The following is a 19,469-nucleotide window of genomic DNA, read 5'->3' as shown; positions in this document are numbered from 1 at the left end:
ACTAAAATACAAAAATTAGCTGGGCATGGTCACACGTGCCTGTAATCCCAGCTACTCGGGAGGCTGAGGCAGAAGAGAATTGCTTGAAGCCAGGTGGTGGAGGTTGCAGTGAGCCTAGATTGCACCACTGCACTCCAGCCTGGCGCCTAGTGAAAGAGCAAGACTCTGTCTCAAAAAAAAAAAAAAACACAAAAATTAGATGTGATACGCACACCTGTAATCCCAGCTACTCGGGAGGTTGAGGCAGGAGAATCGCTTGAACCCGGGAGGTGAAGGTTGTAGTGAGCTGAGATCTCGCCACAGCACTTAGCTTGGGTGACAGAGCAAGACTCCATCTCGAAAAAAGGGAAGAAACCTGAACTCAATGGCAGAGCTCCTACCTTCATCCCAGCACTTTGGGAGGCTGAGGCAGGAGGATCATGTGAGCGCAGGAGTTCGAGACCAGCCTGAGCAGCACAGCAAAACCTTGCCTCTAGAAAATAACAAAAAAATTAGCCCGGTGTGGTGGTGTGGGGCTATCGTTCCAGCTATTTAGGAGACTGAGGTGGGAAGGTCACCTGAGCCCAGGGAGGCTGAGGCTGCAGTGAGCTGTGATCACATCACTGCACTACAGCATGAGTGACACAGCTAGACCCCATCTCATAAAGAAAAGAAAAACCTGAGCTCAAGACATGAACTACACTGCTCAGGACCTGCCAAGGAACACACTGTAGAGGCTTCATTGAAACCCTGAGCTAGGGCGATGGGTGTCCCACTTTGCCTGTGAAAATCCTGGGTTATGCCTGCTGCCATATATCATTAACAGTAGCCATTTTCACTTGCAAAAGCATCCTGGGTTGGATAATGCATTATAGGTCTTCCCTATTCAGAGCCCCTAGCCATGACTGTACCGTACTACTGCCCCTTCAAAAAGGTCAGCGAATGTGGTTCTGGGAACACACAGGATGAAGGGGGCATAACCAGGCTGGGGAGGTAGGTCGGGGAGACACCTTAGCTATGCATGATTCCCACATCCCCTCTCTGCCTTTAGGACAGCTTTCTAGGCAATGGGTACTCTCAAGAAGGACATTGATGAATAACTGATTTCCGTCTCCACTGAAAGCTGCAAGCATAGCGGCAATGACGATACTATCTCTGTGCCAAGCACCATTCTAAGCACTTTGCATATGTGACACAGATAAACACAGACCCTAAACGGCAGCCGGAGGAATTGAGCTGCACAGCAAGAACTCTTGCGTAGAAAACTTGTGATGACAATGCACTATTGACCGACGACCCAGGAGTCCGTCCAGCCAGCCAAGTCCCAGGGCGATTTTGGATGTAGCCTTTGTAAACTGTGACCTTTCTGGATGATCTGGAAAAAGTCAACACCAGGATCCTGAGCCTAATAGGCAGTGAAAAGGAGCCAGGTTTTCCTTCTCCAGGGACCTTTAAGAACAGAGCTTGCCTGCACATCTTGACTGATTTAGATCCAGCCCCACCAGGAAGCAGGAGGATGATGACCTCTGAGGTCCCTTTGAGCCTAAGGGGTCTGTGATCATTACAACCACATGTCAGGACCCGGAGACATTGCCGTTTCCTGCTCTTTCACCTGGGGATCCAGGCTGTGGGGCCCCTTTTGCCTGTGTATTTAGTAGGTCATGACCTTTTCCCTGGGCCTCCCAGTCTCCTCCTTAGTATTCACTCCCACCCACTGGCAGGGCTTTGAGCTCTTTCTTTTCTGGGGTCTCCCCTGAGGAGCTTTGGGTGGTTGCAGAAAGTAAGCCCTCCATCTTCGCTCCACTTCACTTCTGACACACATCTGAACTTTACCAGCCCTGCCTGGGGTTTTTGCGGCAACCAAACCATTTTAGGGACATGGAGCAGAATCAGCTCTCCCGAAAAGATAGTCAAGGCAGCCTCCAAACCTGTCACCAGGAAACATGTATCCTCCTCAGGACAGCAGAGGCAGTAGCCATGGATGGTGGAGGGTGTTGCCCAAACTGGCCAGTGGGGCTGCCCCAGCCAAAGGCAGAGATTATCCAGGTGTGCTTTTTAACCCAGGAGGCTAGTGAAGGGAATCCCTAGAAGACTCTACCCCAACCCCTCATACACTCCCACATTTCTTTTTTAGATCATCCTGCATCAGGCAGCTGGAGGGAATGCACTGGCCGAGGGCCCAGCTGCTGAGCCAAACTGAGGCTTCTCATTTTCCCCTCTAGTTGGAGAGAAAAGGGGAAAAAGAGAAGAGAGAAGTGAGGAGAAGACAAGGAACAGTGAAAGGAGAGAGGAAAGGAAAACGGTGCAGAAAGGAAAGGATGAAGACGAGAAGAGAAAAGATGAGAGAATAGGAGGAAGGGGAGTGATGCTGCCAGATCCACCTGCATCGACTTGAGGAAACAGATTTTAGGGTGGGGGTTTCATCACGGGCCTATAGGAGATCAAAGGGTGGGGGCAGGGTTGAGGGTGAGGAGGAAGTTACAGTGAACTGTGCTTAGCACAGCTGACTCTTACAGTAGGACCTCAACCCCTCCAAAACACAGCTCTCTGGGAGACCCTAGACAGTCTCTGCTAGGGAGTTGGTTGGGTGAAGAGAGAAAAAAAAGTGTTGTCGCAACCCACAGGCACTGTGTATTCAATTTAGTTCATCCGTTTAAGTTATTTATTTATTCTTATAGACAGGGTCTCCCTTTTTGGCCTAGGCCGGAGTGCAGTGGCACCATCAGAGCTCACTGCCTCCTTGACTTCTTGGCCTCAAGGGATCCTCCCAGCTCAACCTCCAAGTAGCTAGGGCCACAGGCAGGAGCTGTCATGCCCAGCTAATTAATTTTTTTTTTTTTTTTTGTAGAGACGGGGTCTCACCATCTTGCCCAGGCTGGTCTTTAACTCCTGGGCTCAAGCAGTCTTCCTGCCTTGACCCCCTAAAGCCATGAACCACCACGCTCAACCTAGCTTGCACTTTTTATGCACCTACTTTTTATATACCAAGCTCCAGACTAGACACTGGGCATGTCAAGAGTGAATGAGATGGAATCTCTGGCAACATTCTGGGGAAGGTGTGCAGTGTGTTCAGTAGACGCGTGTGTGCATGTGTGTGGTGGGCTGTGGGCACTGACACTCTTTCTGGAAGGAGAAGAAAATGCATATTCATTTTTATGTATGAGCTAGGGGATATAAGAGCTGGACGATCCTTAGAAAGCCAGCTTGTAGGATGGTCCCTAGAAACCATCCAGATGAAAGATTTCTTCTCATATGCTAGCAGATGCCTCAGAGAGGGCAGTACTCCAGCTTATCCCAGGGACAGGGTAGGCGAGGAGACATTGGCTCTACTGGTCAGACGGGGAAACCCAAGTAAGAGGAGGCTTAAGAGGCCATCTCATTCCATCCTCTCTCCAAAGCAGTCATCTCCTACTTAGCTGAAGGCATGCAATATTTGCATGCCATCCGCAGGGCCAGGGAGCTCGCTAACTACCAAAACCGTTTCCCAAAGTGTGTTCCTCAGGGTACCTAGTCCCTGATGCTGTTAATTGGTGTTTCTTAGGATGGGGTAAAAAGAGTGGCCTGGAAAAATAACGTTGGGTTAGATAAAGTTTTTTCCCCATTATTATTATTATTTTTTTTTGGTGTTGGGAGGAGTTTCCTATTTGGGATATTTTTTTATTTACTTTTGGTTTTGTCTGTAGGATTTCTCAGAGCCCTTAATATGTGCATTCCTGAGACTTGGACAGAATGAGGTATTTCTAAACTTGCTTTCTTTCATAGCTTTTTTTCTTTTTTTGAGATAGGGTCTCACTCTGTCATCTGGGCTGGAGTAGCTCACTGCAGTTTCAATCTCCTGTTCTCAAGCAATCCACCTGCCTCAGCCTTCTGAGCCAGGGCCATAGGTATGCATCACCACACCTGGCTAATTAAAAAAATTTTTTTGTAGAGACAAGGTCCCACTATGTTGCTCAAGCCGGTCCCGAACTGAACTCAAGGAATCCTCCCGCCTCAGCCTCCCAAAGTGTTGGGATTACAGGCATGAGCCCCTACGCCTGGCCTTACCAAATGTTTTGAATTAACAGTATATCACACAACTTTGGGATATTCTGCTCCAATGATGGAAAGAACTTTCCTATGCTGAAGTGAAGAAAAGACTGTGGGTGGGGGATTGGGTGGTATACCATTCCTGGGAGGTCTGAGCCTCCAGTCTGCCACCCACCTGTTCCCAAAAGCTTTTTGAAAACTCTTCAACTGGATTAAGGCTTTGATTAACTTGCCTTTGTTCTCAGTGATTTGACCTTGGGTGAACTGCTCCATTTCTTCATTGCCCTTCCATTTTCTCCCCATTGAACTGGGATAATGGCCCCCAATGCATTCCTGTCTTCCCGGGGCCTTTGGAGTCTCCAAAGCATTTCTGTATATTTCCTTTCCCTGAATTGTTCTGTATTATTTCCTCTGCAGCTTCTGTCTCCCCAGCTGGGTTGAAAGCACCTTCAGGGCAGCGGCCCTGAGGTTCTTCGGATTGTGGTTCCAGGCTCCCCTAACACTGTGACAAGAAACATCTTGGGAGAGCCTCAAGTCTGTAGATGGGATTTGCGTCCCCATTCTGCCACTTAATGGTCACGTGACGAGTCACTCAAGCTCCTGGAAGCTTATTTCCTTCTTCAAAACAATGGGGCTAACCGAGCAGAGGGAAAGGGATTTATAAACTCAGTTTCTATAGAATCCTAGTTATTTTTATTAATCATTTATCCAACACATGCTAATTGTGTTTGAGGCATTGTGTGAGATATTGGGAATCCAGAAATGAGCTTTCGGCTCATCCACCTCATCTCTCCTTCTGTCTGTACTCAGCCATAGGAAAATCATGCTTATAAAGTCTGTGAAAACCTCAGCATTCTGAAGATACACACAGAGATTGTTCACATGCAGGAGTGACTGGTGACATTGTATCAGCCCTGGTCCTCTGACTTTCCGTTACCTCTTAGGGGCAGCCATATACACAGCCAAAAGGAAGCACGCAGGACAAACTACTTTTTAATCTAGAAAGAGAAAAAAAGGATTTTTGAACTCGGGTAAACTGGAAGTGAGGGATGCTGGGGGGAAGGGAAGGATCGAGGCAGAAAGGAGGGCCCAGGGATGAATGGAGTCACAGGGCCCAGCAGCAGAGCAGACAGACCCCCAACACACATGTCAAACCCAAACAAGGGAATGTTTTGAGGCTGTGCAGCCAGCATGCCTCCGTGCTGGCCCCCTTAAGGACCACCCTGGGAAGTTCTCTAGAAAACCCATCCATCACGGACAAGATTCTGCTTTCTTTCCCCCTTGGTTCAACATCCATAGCACAAAAATGTGCTTCACTAATGGAAACCTGGTGCTGGGTTCTTGGAGCATTGCGGCAGTGAGCAGCAGAAGAGGAAGTGAGTGTGTTTGAAAGAACACACACACACACACACACACACACATACATACACACCACACACACATGCACACACAGAAACAGGCTGAAGCCCCCTGTTCATAAATTCATGGTTACAACCATTCACATAACGATAGATACACAGAGATGAACCGGGAACACCTCGAGACACTGGGACTGTGACAGCAAGAATAGCTGATGAAGTCATTGCCCTCCAGCTCCCCCATCACCAAGAGGGGATGGGCACCTCCCTCTTCTGTGTTTCTCAATGATTCAGTATGGTCTGGCTGGGGTTTTCACTGGCTCTTTCATACACTGCTGGAGAAAAAAAAAGAAAGAAAAAGATCAAATTTCAGTTCCCCTCAATTGCTCTGGGTTTGTGCAACCAAGTGTCATTGTGAGACTTCTGCCGCCCACGTCCTCAAAGAGGCCTGCACGTGGCTCAGTCTGCACCTAGACCAGAGCAATTAAGAGTTCCTTTTTCCTGTCGTGAAGGACAGCCCAACCATCAAATGTCCCCATGATGTTATCCTATCCACTGGGTGAGCCCATAAGGCTGACTGAAGGCAGAGGCAACCAAGAAGCACTTTTGTATGTGAGTAAAAACAAATTATGAGGTGTGTGTGGAAAGAACCCTGGCCCAAACCTTAGAAGACCTGAGTTCTAGTCCTGGAGCTGCTAGGAACTAGCTGTGTGACCTTCGTCAGGTCACTCAACCTCTCTGATTCTTAGAGCTGTCTGCTGCAAAACAAACAGGGCACATGATGACAGTCTCTGATTGCTATCTGCATAAATGAAGATTTGTGAGGTATGGATAATACAAAACAATGGTGGCCTAACTTCAGTGTTTTCTATTTTACTTTGCCTTTGGAATGTAACTAGAGCACACATTCAGACACTTGCAAACTTCCTTCCTTCCCTGCCCCCTTTCCTTGCTCTTCTCTCTGGCTCTCCTGGCCAAGGGTAGGGGTGGAAGAATGTGAGGTTGGCTGAAAAGGCAGAGAGGATGCAGGAAGGTTTCTGGTTGGGGGCAGGGAGGTTGTGGAGGAGGAGTGCTCCAGGCATCGGGGAATCGATCAGCTGTAAGATCATTCTAATCCTTTCCCCTATCCAGAAAGGTGGGAGGTCGTGAACAGCATATTCCTCTCGTGAAATACCGTATATTCTTGCCTATGAGAAGCCCTGGGAAAAATAGTAATGTGTGTTTAAATGATGAGCTGCAAGGAAAATCATGAGAGAAGTCCTTCTCCTTCTTGTCATTTATGTATTTCAGTTTTCCTTTCAAACCAAGATGTGGCCCCTGCAAAACCAGGATTCCCAGGGCAATTGTCATGCCTATGGGGGTGGAGACTGGGGAGAAGGGACCTTCATGGGGAAACAAATGTGCTATTTTGCTATTTTTATTCGACCATGGCTTGGAAAATAGGATACTTTTCTTTTGCTGCAGCATCTTATATGTGAGCATATACGGTAATGGAGGCATTCCAGAGTCCAGCTGATAGCCAATCAGGAGTTGGTGCCTTTTGGCATTTTTTCCCCTTTAAGAAAAAGTTTCGGGTCCTCTAAGGAGCAGCAAATCAACTGCAGTCCACAGAGTTGCCATCCCCTCCCTCACCTTCCACCCACCATTATGGGGACAGGGCATGCATGCTAGTTAGGGTCAACCTGGGTCCTCATCCTGGGGGCAGCCTTGTGAAATACGAAGTCTTAGGTTTTAAAAGTAGGGTGATAGGGATAGGAGAGAGAGGCTGGCAGAGGCTGGTGGCTGACCAGCTGGGGCCATTGCTTGGGGTGAGGGTGGTTGGAGGGACGAAGAAGGAAGAGAGAGAACTCCATGATTACGGGCAGCTATGGATGCTCGTGTCTCTCCACAGGACTGGACCAGTGGCAGGCTGGTGGGAAGCATGAGCAGCTCCATTTAGGAAGGGGAAGCAGCAGCTGTTTCCCCAGGAGACAGTGTCCGGGAGCAGCTGGAAGCTGGGAAGAACCCAATGGCAAGGGAGCTGCCAGCTGCAGGATGAAAAAGGAGACCCAGGCTGGGTGCTGCCATCTGACTGGGCAGTGGGGCTCTAGCTCGGAGCTGACCAGCCTCAGCTTTCTCTCCTGCTTGTGAAACCTGGGCCTTAACTTCCTGTCCTTCCCTCCTCCCTAGGCTTGACCAGACTCTGCAGCTCTGCCTGGGCTCTGTCACTGTGACCTCCGCTCAGCTTCCAGGCTCACTTCTCTTTTTCCTCTTTGAGGTTGCGAATGTTGGTGACTCACCACTTCCAGTGCCCTCCTGTTTCTTCTTCACTTCTCTTTCATATCTTAGTTCTCCTTTCGTTCAGGGCTATGCAAGCCTGAAAGGTGGTGGGAAAATCTAACAGCATGCTGGAAAGAGACCACCTGTCCCCTGACCTCTGGGCACACTCCTTGGCCTAAGTGCTAGATACACTCAGCCTCTTCCCTTAATACTTCCTTTAAATGGTGGACTCTTATCCAGATGAGGAAACTGAGATTATAGGAGGTAAAGTAAAGTAGCTCCCAACTCAAGCACTCACCAAACATTCACCAAGCACCTGGCAAGTATCAGAATCCGAACGTGTGAAGGTAAGTGTGCTCAGGCCCTCATACACTACTTCAAGAACTCATGCCCCCAATGTGATCCCCTACTCCTCAGTAGCATTATTTAGGAACTTCTTAGAAATGCAGACTCTCAGGCCCCCTTCAGCCAGCTGAATCAGACACTGGGAGGGGTACCCAGACATGTGCATTCCCATGCTCACTGACATTTGAGAAGCATGGCCCTAGGCAAGGGATTTCATTAGGCCTTCCCTGGTGGAGGACAGCCACATAGGCTTGAGCTCCGTTTTCCAGTTCCAAGGTTCCTCTTTCAAGGATGTCACCACAGAAGGCAGTGGATTATTTATCCACAGCAGGCCTGGGTAAAGGGGGCATAACTCCCCTTTTCAGAAGGAGTGACCTGGGCCCTTTTGACCCTTTGCTTGGCTTTTTGAGAATAAGGATGATCAACGATGTCTCATGCTACTCCCTGTTCCTTCTTTCACTTAATCATTTTCAGAGTTTCCTTTTTGGCAGAAGTTTTTAGTTTTTTTTCAGACACATGGTTGGAAGAATTTCAAGCCTAGAAGGCACACCACAAGGAAGAGAGTTCTATGCTCTGAACACAGGATAACAGATAAAACAGCAGGAGAGACTTAGGTTAGATCATCTGTTCAGTAATAGAACTGGGGACCCTGCGTCAGGGAGGCTCTCTAGTCCAGGGATTTGTGTGATGGGGAGGCACAGATAATTTGGTGATGAGCCTCTGTGGGCAAAACGTCCAGGAATGAGACTGGGGCTTTAGACGACTTGCATGTTTTCATTTGGATTCTTCTCACTAATAGTAGGATGTGGGCAAGTCTCTTAACTTTTCTCTAATTCAGTTTCTCATTTTTAACACAGATATAGAAGCATCTTTCATAGGACTTCCATTGGTTTCCTTTAGATTTTTCAAAAAACTTTTCATTTTGAAGTTATTTGGAGACAATTTTCCATGGGTCTCTCATGTTTTTGCATGTTTTATGAAGAAAGGTACAAACAAATTTTCATTCTGGATGTTTTAAGGACTTTTTCATAGTGAACAGCCCTGGATAATAGAAAATAGCTCTCAATTTAGATGTATACACACAGCAAAGCAATCTTTCAAGAATGAGGATAAAGATACTTTCAACAAACAAAAGTTAGCTGAGTTTACTACCTGGGTCCTCGGTAAAGGAATTTCTAGACTGGGGTGTATTTCAGGAAGAAAGAACGATTCCAGCAGGAAGCAATGACATGTAAGAAAGAAAGGTGACAGAAGGAAAAGACCGACACATGAGTAAATCTAGACAGAGAACGAAGTGATAATAACAATGAGTAACACAGGGGAGTTAAGAAACACAACTGAAATAGATTTAAGAAGCATAAAAGTTGGATTGGGGTGTAAATATGGATGAGTCTTGCTAAGAGCTTTCCATGCATGAGATAAGTAAAAATACTAAATTTACTTTTTAAGTTAAATAACCACTGAAATAATAGAAATAGAGTGTGTAACCTTCAAACTAGATTACAGAAGGAAAGCTGAAGTAAAAATGTTTTAAACAAACAACAACAAAAAAGCAAAAAGAAAGGGGAAGAAACAAACAATAATATGGTATAAATAAACTGTTATATCAGTAACCACTATAAATGTAGATGGACTAAACTTCTATTATAAGAATGTAGCAATTATCGACAAAACTCTTCTGTGAAAGGGCAAATCTGGCTAGACTGGATCTGAAAGTCTAATTTATTCTGTTCTCTAGAGTCACACACTAAAACATAAAGACACTGAAATTTTTAAAACAAAAATGGCCAGGTGTGGTGGTCAACCCCACCATGGTGGGGGCTGCTTGGGAGGCTGAGGTGGAAGGATCGCTTGATGCAGGGAGATTGAAGCTGCAGTAAGCTGTGACCACACCACCACTGCACTCAGCCTGGGCAACAAAGAGAGACCCTGTTTCAGGAAAAAGAAAGTAAAAGCACAGAAAAAGAGATACCTGATAAAGAGTAATAAAATAGACACATTTCAATATAAGGCAAAAAGCCTTATTAGACATACAGAGAGATACTACAGAATAATAAATAGTTTATATCACCAGAAGAATATAATAGTATTAAACTTGTATGTAATCAGGAACATAGCTTCAAAATACAGCAAACAAAATTGCAAGAACCACAAGGAAAGATAGAGAATTCTATATCATAGTGGGAAGCTTTAAAATCTTCTCTAATTATCTGACAGATCAAGCAACAGAAAAATCAGAGATTTTAGAAGATTTGAACATGCAACTAATAAGCTTGATCTAATAGATGTATATTGGATTTTGTACCCATGAAATGGGAAAGACACATTCTTTTCAAGTACACTTGGAACATTTAAGATCATCCTTATAGTATGCCATAAAGCAAGTCTCAACAAATTTCAACCAGCTTCTTACAGTTTATATACTTTGACTCCAAAGAATTTAAGAAATCAATAACAAAAAGAGGACTAAAAAAAACTCCTGTGTTTGGAAATTTAAAGGCACACTTCTAAATAACTTCAGGGTCAAAGAAGAAATCATAATGGAAATGAGGAAATACTTAATGCTGATTGATAAAGATAATATTTCATATTTAAATTGAAGGAATAAAGTGTTTTGAGATGGTTAGAGGAAAATATATGGCATGTATGCTAATGTATTAGGAAAGAATGTCTGAATAGCAGCAAGGTAAACATCCAAATTAAGAAATTGGAATAAACCAAAGAATAGTCTTTTTAAAAATAGAACGGATGAATTAATAAAGAGCAGATGCACTGAAAAAGGAATACAAAAAGTAGAATTAACAAAGCTGAAAAATACTTCTTTTAAAAATATGCATGCAATTGAAAACTGCCAGCAAACATAACTAAGTGATCAAGAGAAAAGGCCAAAAAATGGCAGGATTAGTAATGAGAAAGAGGATTTCACTACTTATCACGGGCTGAATGGTATTCCCTCAAAAGCTACGTAGAGTTTCTAACTCCCCATACCTGTGAATGTAATCTTATTAAGAAACAGGGTGTCTGCAGCTGTCATCAAGCTAAAGATCCCAACAGAAACTTTCCAAGAGAAGAGACACGAATTACAAAAAAGTGCATGAAAAGATGTTCAACATCATTAGTCATTAGAATATGCAAATTAAGATGCAATGAGCTGCCACTACACACCTATTAGGATGGTTAAAATGAAAAAATCAAGACAAGAGAAAATGTTGGTGAGGATCCCGAACAATTAGAAGTCTGACACATTGTTGGCAAGAAGGCAAAATGAGTACAGCTCCTTCAGGAAATGCTTCAGTCCTTTCTTTTAACATTAAACATATATTTGCCATATGTTCCAGCAATCTCACCACAAGCATTTACCCAAGAGAAATAAATTAAAACTCATGTCCAGATGAAAACCTGTACACAAATATTAGGGTAGCTTTATTCATAATTGCCGGAAACTGAAAATACACAATGAATGCTGAATGGATAAACACACTAAAACACGGGAATACTCCTCAGCCATAAAAGGGAGAGGCAGACCGAAGCACATACAATGACAGGAGGGAATTTCACAGGTGTGCTGAATCAGAGAGCCAGACTCAAGGCTATGTGCTGTATGACCCCATTTATATGACATTCCAGAGTCAGAAAACAAATCAGCAGTTCCCCAAATCTAGGTATTAGGGGAGGAAACTCTCCACAAAGGGACACAGGGAACGTTTTGAGGGTGATGAAAAACGTTCTACATCTTAATCGTGGTGGTGGGTACATACCTGGGTTTGTCGGAATGTGTGGGACACTAAACCTACAAACAGTGACTTTTACTTCATGTTGTTATGCGTCATGTCCCCTGACCTTTGAAGAAAAGAATGACATATCACTTAGAGGCACATTCAGGAATGACAAAACTATTTTTATTTTTTTGAGAGGAAGTTTTGCTCTTGTTTCCCAGGCTGGATTGCAGTGGCACAATCTCGGCTCCCTACAACCTCCACCTCCCGGGTTCAAGTGATTCTCCTGCCTCAGCCTCCCGAGCAGCTGGGATTAGAGGCCTGCACCACCACACCTGGCTAATTTTTGTATTTTTAGTAGAGATGGGGTTTCACCACATTGGCCTGGCTGGTCTCGAACTGCTGACCTCAGGTGATCTGCCCACCTCGGCCTCCCAAACTGCTGGGATTATAGGCATGAGCCACTGCGTCTGGCCAAAACTATTTTTAAAAGTAGGTATTTCAGAAATAACTGAGAGTGAGGGAGTTCAGTAGCATTTGGGAATGAGACATGGGTGACCTCAATGGTTCGATCGTGTTCTCTGTCTTAAGGTGGAAACTGAATGAAAATCAGTTGTTAAAACAGGATGGTATTATGTGGGAGAAAGGGATGAAGCGCTAACCCTGTCCTCTGGGCTTGGAGCCAAGGTCATCAGTCATCCATTCACCTGGAAGGGCCTATGGGGCAGTGAATGTGACTGCACATGTGGAAGTTTGAGCAACAGAAGGAGGGACAGGCACTGTTCGCTGTCCCCCAAGCATCATTCTCCACTCTTGTTGCGGAGCATCTGAGAACTAACTGGAGACAGCATTGGCCCTTAGTGCTATCCCCATCCTACCCTTGAAAGTGAAAAAGAGATTACAGACTGGGTTCTTAGTCACAGAGAGGAGCTTCAGGCAGGGGACCATTCTCATCCCTCTCCCCCACCTCACCTGCCACACACACTTTCTTACTTAAAGATACACTGGAGAGAAAAGTCCTTGAAGTCAGGGGCCACATGAAGTAAGGGGAAGAACACAGGCTTTAGAGTCAGAACAAGTTTGGAATCCAGGCTGGTTTATTAAGTTAAATGCCTTTGGGCAAGTTAATTACCCCTTTGGAATCTCTATTTCCTTGCTTATAAAAATGGGCATAACAATCCTTCCCTAACAGGCAGGGCTTCGATGTATTCTGACGTGTTTTGAAATAGAGAGATACATCTGACAGCACCATAGGACAGGAAGGCTGGGAGCTTCCTGGGAAGACCAGCTCATTGCGGCATGTTAGGCCAGCCTGCAGCCCCCTGCCCTACTGCTCAAACGCTGGGTTTCAGCAGTGGTCTGGTGTGGACGGGACTGCTGTGGGGGATGATGACTCACCCTATCAGCCAGCTGTGGACATCGGAATGGAACGGCCGAGGGGCTAACACCCATTCTCTCCTTGAGGATCAAGTACTTGGGAAGCTGTGTTACAGTCACATGGGTGCTCACTGAGTACGGAGCGAAAACACTGAAGTTAGTTGGAAAACTAAAATGCATAATGGTATCAGGTGATGATAACTTGAGTGTCCAGCTCCACAAAAAAGACACAGGCACCTTTAGGACCAAGGTCCCCTTCCTCCAGGCCAGGGCTCTGGTTTTCTCTAGGACTCTCCTTTGCTGTGTTTCCATTACTGACCAACCTCTCCCTTAGGACTGACCATCTTTTCTGTAGACTGCCTTTCAATTAACTTCTGTGGGGCTCGATGCCTAGAGAATCATTCTCTCTTGAGCAACTACAAGCTCGGCTCTGATGCACTGTGTGTTCATTTCATGGTTTCCAAGAGCAGTTTTACTCTCTTCATTTCCAAATATCTGGGGCGCAGTAGATAGGAAAGTGGTGCCTTTCAGTGTCCAATGTATGAACCATCCACTCATATGTACATCATGGTATGTCTTCGAGAAATGTTCTCTTTCTACATATATTAAGGCTTCACTCATCACACGAGCTATTTTTTGTGGCTGTGTGTGTGTGTGTGTGTGTGTGTGCAGCATTGTACAGGGTTCTAGCAAGATGCCGACTGTGCATTATGCTGCTTGAGAGTTTTCTGTGGGTGGAGAGAAGTCCACCTCACCCCCAGCCAAAACACAGTATCACAGAACCTGGAGGCATTTTCCTAGGTGATCTCTTAAGAATGGAGGGAGAAGCTGGGTGCAGTGGTTCACACCTGTAATCCCAGAAATTTGGGAGGCCAAGGCAGGTGGGTCACCTGAGGTCAGGTGTTCTAGACCAGCCTGGCCAATGTGGTAAAACCCGGTCTGGTCTCTATTGAAAATACAAAAATTAGCCGGGTATGGTGGTGGGAGCCTGCAATTCCAGCTACTCAGAGGCTGAGGCAGGACAATCACTTGAACCCCGGAGGTGGAGGTTGTAGTGAGCCAAGATCGCACGACTGCACTCCAGCCTGGGCGACAAAAGGAAAACTCCGTCTCAAAAAAAAAAAAAAAAAAAGAATGGAAGGAGGGTCTCTATGAACCCAGACACACTGGTTGCTGGACATTTTCATACTTTTCAACCAATTAATAAACTGGCCAATCACCAAACACCAGGACAGGAGGACAATCTGGGCTAATAGTTGCCTATCCAGGAGTATTTGTTACACCAGGCATTGTGCTATTAAAACATTCTTGCATCCAGATTTCATTGAACTCTTACAACAACCTAGTAGAGTAGGCATTAGTAGGCTCATTTTGTAGGTAACAGAGCAAGGCTTGGAGGGGTTAAAACATCTGCCCAGGCTCACCACCACTAGTAATAGTAAGGCTTGGATTCAAACCCAGGTTTGCCAACCCCAGCCTCCTCATCAGCTCTCTATCACACCCAGAGCCAGTGGCATCTGTAGCTCAGGGGGCTGAAGCCACAGGACAACTACTAACCCACCCTCCTCCCTCTGCTCTTCCAGAGATGACCTCCTGACACACAGTAAGAAGCTGACATCTCCATGGCATGCAGGAGTAAAGCCAGCCCCTCACCAACCACTTGGGGCCCCGCCCAGCAGAGCCCCAATACTCCTTTACAATCTCTTCTCTGCCTGTAAACCACGACTTCTCCTGCACATGGTCTATCTTTCTCAGCGTCTCTTGAATTTACTGCACCTTCAACTGGTACCAAATATTTGCTGCTACGCTTTTAGCTGAAGAGGGTTGCCAGCCATCATTCAAGGTTCTGCTGGAGCCCCACCACTACAGCAAGGGAAGCCAGACAGCCCCTAGCCCTTGTTTTTCCCTGAACCACCACCACATCACATCCCTCACCCTTGAGGCTTACCAGGTATTCATCTTTCAAAGCCACAAGGCAAACTGGGAGGCAGGATGGTGAGAAGAGGCCAGAGATAATGAGGTGATCCCTCTTGCTCTCAAGTTTGGGAATATTTACTCTCTCCGCTCTGCCATCAGTAGTGCTCCCCAGATGATCACATCCCTGGGAGAAAAATGAAGTTTTAAATATTTTGTTCTTTCCCAATGTTTACCACACACATAGTAGATAGTAAGTCTTTTACTTGGTATATGAACGAGTGATTGAAGTGAATGAGTGAAGGAAGAGGACAGCTGAACGAGACCGGTCGTTACGAGACGGTGCTTAAATCCTGGTGTGCCTAACTGGGAGACAAAGGATTGAGGAGTCATCAGAGAGACAGCTTGTCAATGCTGAAAGCCTGAATTCTGGAATTTGATAGGGTTTGAATTTGAGCTTTGCCACTCAAGAGTTGTGTGAATTTGACCAAGTTACTAACCTCTCTGTGATTCGACTCCATCTGTAAGAAGAGAATGAATACCCACCCTCTAGAGCCATTATCATGAGTAAGCAAGATAATTTGTTTAAGTGCCTGGCATGGAGGGACTATTACATAAAAGATAGCTCATTATGATCAGTGAAGGAAGGAAGGAGGAAGAGGATGTTTGGAGGAAGACTTCTATGGAATTTTGGAAGTATGTGCAGAGCTGTCCCCCCAGTCCCACCCCCTGTCGCTGCCCCCCTGGCCCTGTGACCATCAATATCTTCATTGTCTTGACAGAGACATTCTGGAGCCTCTCTTTGGTCATGCATCTCTCCAGTTTCTGGACCTGGCAGCAGCAGCTGCCTCCTGGGTGGTGGCAGGGTGCAGGCTGTTGCTGGGAGAATGGCTGATATTAAGGTGGGGTGAGGAAGACAGGATGGTGGGTGGGGAGGACGGCAGCTGAACCGTTGGTTTATTTCAGGCTTCCAAGACCTCCGACCATCGCTTCCTACAAGCCCCGATACAGGGTGGAGGTGCGGAACCCAGAGCAGATGTTTCCTCTCTTTGACTATCGATAGATGGTTTGGGGACACACGGGAAGGGAGGGGGAAGGAAAGGAAGGCAGTGAGAGAGAATCCTTATTTGGGAGCCCATCCTTCTCCAGTGGCTCAGTGTCCACCCCCTAAAGTTCTAGGAAGTGCCCGACAGATGTTAATCACATGGGCAAAGCCAGGGTTAAGACAAACCAAGGGCATGAATGTGGGACGGCCCATTACTTGGAGGTACCTTCCACACGGCAGCCTTCTAGTAGCGTGGGAATCATGCCACTAGCCATAGGCACAGCCCACTAGAAGCACCACGTGGTCCGCTGAGGTGGGACCTAACTGGATAACAGTGAATTTTTTCTCTGTGGGTCAGCTTTGGCAGCCCTCCCAACCCGCCCTTGAATGGGATGATCTCCCACCCAGAGATGACTTCACCTCCCTGAGTTCCTTGGTAGGGAACTTGAGGGGTGGTTAGAAACTTCTGCCCGACTCACTGGAGAATAACACAGGACAAGAGAGGAAAAGAACAGCTCTCTGTGTCACCGACACCACTTGGAGAAACAGCCTAAAGGGCAGGGATAGCAGCTTGGAGAATTCCAGCAGCTTCAAACTCCACCACCAGGATCTTTGTGGGTCTCAGTTCCTGTCTGTAAAATGGGGAGAATAGTACATGTCAAGTGACTACTCTCCCTCATCAAGAGAACTTTGTGAGTAATAATTGTTATGACAGTGCTTTCCAAATGTGCAGGATCAGCGAGAAAGAGATTTCGCAGGGCATCAACAGCTCAGGGGATGTTGGCTACAGGCGGGGAAAGCACCTATGTGCCCTTCTACCTGCTGCACCCTCGGAGGGGGCTCAGCTGGGAGGACAGGTGCACTCCTCCCAGATTACTCTGAAATCATTGTGGGTGCCCAGTAAGCACTTCTTGGCCAGAGTCTGAGAGTAACAACTGAAAGTACTTGGGGCTCAAAATCACCTGCTCCCATTAATCATTCGAGGGCTTTGGTGTCACATCCTTCTCTGAAGTTTATCTTCTTTCTCAGGCACATGGCCATGAGGCCCTGTGAATCTAACTGCACTGTGTGTGGGGTGGGGGGGGGTCAAACTGCACTGGGCACGTACTTTTTCTTGGTCAGCATCTCGGTTTCTATTTCTAAAGGCAAAGGAGGTGTCTCGATTCCTTCCAAGACTTGAAAAGCCCAGCAGGGTTGGTGGCTTTTTTTGCTGTGCTGCTGAAGACAGGACAGGCTGCCCTGGTGGTGGTGAGCCCCCTGCCGCAGAGGCATTTAGCAAGATCACCTGTGACTACACACCATGCTAAGGACCTTGTGTGTGTCACCTTTATCGCTGCAACAACCCATAAACAACCCACTATCACGATCACCTCCATCTCACGGATAGGAGGGGAGGGTACCTGCCACACAGCAGCCTTCTAGTAACTTGAGATTCATGCCACTAGCCATAAGCACAGCCCGCCAGAGGCACCATGTGGTCCACGGAGCGGGATCTAAATGTATGACAATGAGTTTTTTCCCCATGGGTCAGCCTTGACCAGCCCTCCAACCTGCCTTTCACTGAAATGCTCTCCCATCCAGTGATGACTTTGCCTCCCTAATCCAGACAGGATTGGATGGGAAAACGCTGAGAAAGCGCAGGCAGCACAGCCTGGAGTGAGTGTGTGAGTGAGTCTGTGTGTGCGCATGCACGTGCGTGTGTGTGTGTGTGTGAGTGAGTGACAGAGAAAGAGAGAGAGAGAGAGACAGGGTGAAGGAGAGAGAGAACTGCTTTTGTACGAATCTTTCTTTTTCTTTCTTTTTTTTTCAGCAAACCACAGACCAGCTACACATTCTTGGGCAGTTTCCCGAGGATGAACTTAAGATTTTGTGAGAGAAAGGAAAAAAAAAAGAAAAGAGTAGACAGGGGTGGAGGAAGAAGCGAGGCAGAAAGTATCCAAGCTCACGAGCATGCATGTGCATGCACACACACACGAGCGCGCACATGCACACACACGCACACACTATTCAGACACGACTCCTAGCAATAAGGAAGTGAGACTAGATCTTTTTCATGAATGGGCTTAACTCAGCGTCGCTGAACTTCCGCTCTCCCATTCACCAGCATTCAAATTTCACCTTCTGACCATCCAAGGCAGCTGGCTGCTGGCCCAGGAACTAGGAGCACTTTGAGATCATTCCTCTGACCACAGGCAACTGTGTGCTTGCAAGGAATCTTCTTTCTTGAGCTGGTAAATTCAAAATGACCAGGGTGTTTACAGGATACCAGGTTTGAAGGCCAATGAACCTTGGACCCCCAACCCCACCTACTGCCCTGTTCCCCCAGGATCACAGCTTACATTCTGGAAAAGCTCAGAAATTACAGCAGGCAATGCAGGCAGAGGAAATATTTCTGCACAGGAACTGCACAGGAGCATGGCTGAGGTGAACTCTCTGGGGAACTTAAATGCCTGCCTTAAATTAGGCTGGGGGAAATGACAGTCACCATTTGGAAAGGACACTTTATGGCTCTCCCCATGGGAGCTAGGGAGCAATTAACTGGGGTGTGTAACCTGTAAGGGTGCCATTCTTTCATACTGGGTGGGAGCCAGGTGAGGCACAGGCAACAGTGGAAGTTTCTGTTCTTTGAAAATCAGCCTCAAGATCCCTGGGGGGAAAGAGAGGGTATGTCCAGGCAGTGGAAGGACCAGTAAAGGATCTCAAGCAAGTCATTTCATGTTGCTGTGCTCCAGCTTCATCTGTCAATAAGACCTCCCTGGCACAACTGCTGGGATGACCCAGTGAGCAAAGACAAAGTCCCGCCTTCCCGGTGGGAATGACCGGGGCTCATCGGCAACCCAGTCAGGGAAACCCCTACCACCTAGAACTGACAAAGCAGCTGCCACTATTCTGAAAGAATAAGGATAGCTTTACCTCTGAACTTCCAGAAATGGTGACAGTGACAGACTAGTGACCCAGAAGCAGGGAGAGCAATGGGAAACAGATGGGGCTGGCCTGCCCCAAGACCAAAGAAGGAGCAGGAGAGAAGCTGCGGCAGAGACACCACAGAGGCTCAGCTTTTCTTTTCCTGATTTCTTTCCCCTCCCCTCCAGCTCATAATGGAATCTCAAGGAGGCAATAGAGAAAGGGACATCCTTTTCCTGACTCCACCCTGCATCCGTAGAATCCTCACACAGGCTCCCTGGTCCCTACACTTGGATGGGCAACAGGGGGTCGCGAAACCCCGTGTCTTACAATGTTTGGGCCCAGAGACAGGAACATGGATGAAATGGCTTTCAGAGTGCCTTCCCCACTTGGGGCCAGGAGCCTTTCCCCAGAGCTGAATCTAGGGCAGCGTGCTGGAGAACTGCATTCCACTCCTTGCAGCTGCTGAGCTACTGGGTCCAGCTCTGGGCACTGGTAATGGACTCGGAAATACCAGTGGGCTTTGTTTGGGCTGATTACTCACAG

The 19,469-nt window shown here is 46.8% G+C and overlaps 1 long non-coding RNA gene across 4 annotated transcripts in view; it reads right to left on the bottom strand.

Annotated features, from left to right (window-relative positions):
- Window positions 1-2,504: 2,504 nt before the first annotated feature.
- The window catches only part of LOC108593095 (uncharacterized), a 100,159-nt gene continuing 83,194 nt past the window's right edge, over window positions 2,505-19,469 (bottom strand). For 2 of the 4 annotated variants that reach the window (XR_013522272.1, XR_004729233.3), the window contains exons 4-6: window positions 15,009-15,161; window positions 11,726-11,807; window positions 2,505-5,698 (exon numbers count right to left, since the gene is read on the bottom strand). This is a non-coding gene — a long non-coding RNA (uncharacterized LOC108593095). Of the gene's footprint in view, window positions 5,699-11,725; window positions 11,808-13,081; window positions 13,192-15,008; window positions 15,162-16,498; window positions 16,652-19,469 lie in introns of all 4 variants that reach the window. The other 2 variants (XR_013522271.1, XR_004729232.3) reach the window with 2 other exon arrangements.

Source organism: Callithrix jacchus, chromosome 9 (genome assembly GCF_049354715.1).
Source record: "Callithrix jacchus isolate 240 chromosome 9, calJac240_pri, whole genome shotgun sequence".
In the NCBI taxonomy this organism is placed as follows: domain Eukaryota; kingdom Metazoa; phylum Chordata; class Mammalia; order Primates; family Cebidae; genus Callithrix; species Callithrix jacchus.
This window is presented reverse-complemented; position numbering and strand designations above follow the sequence as displayed.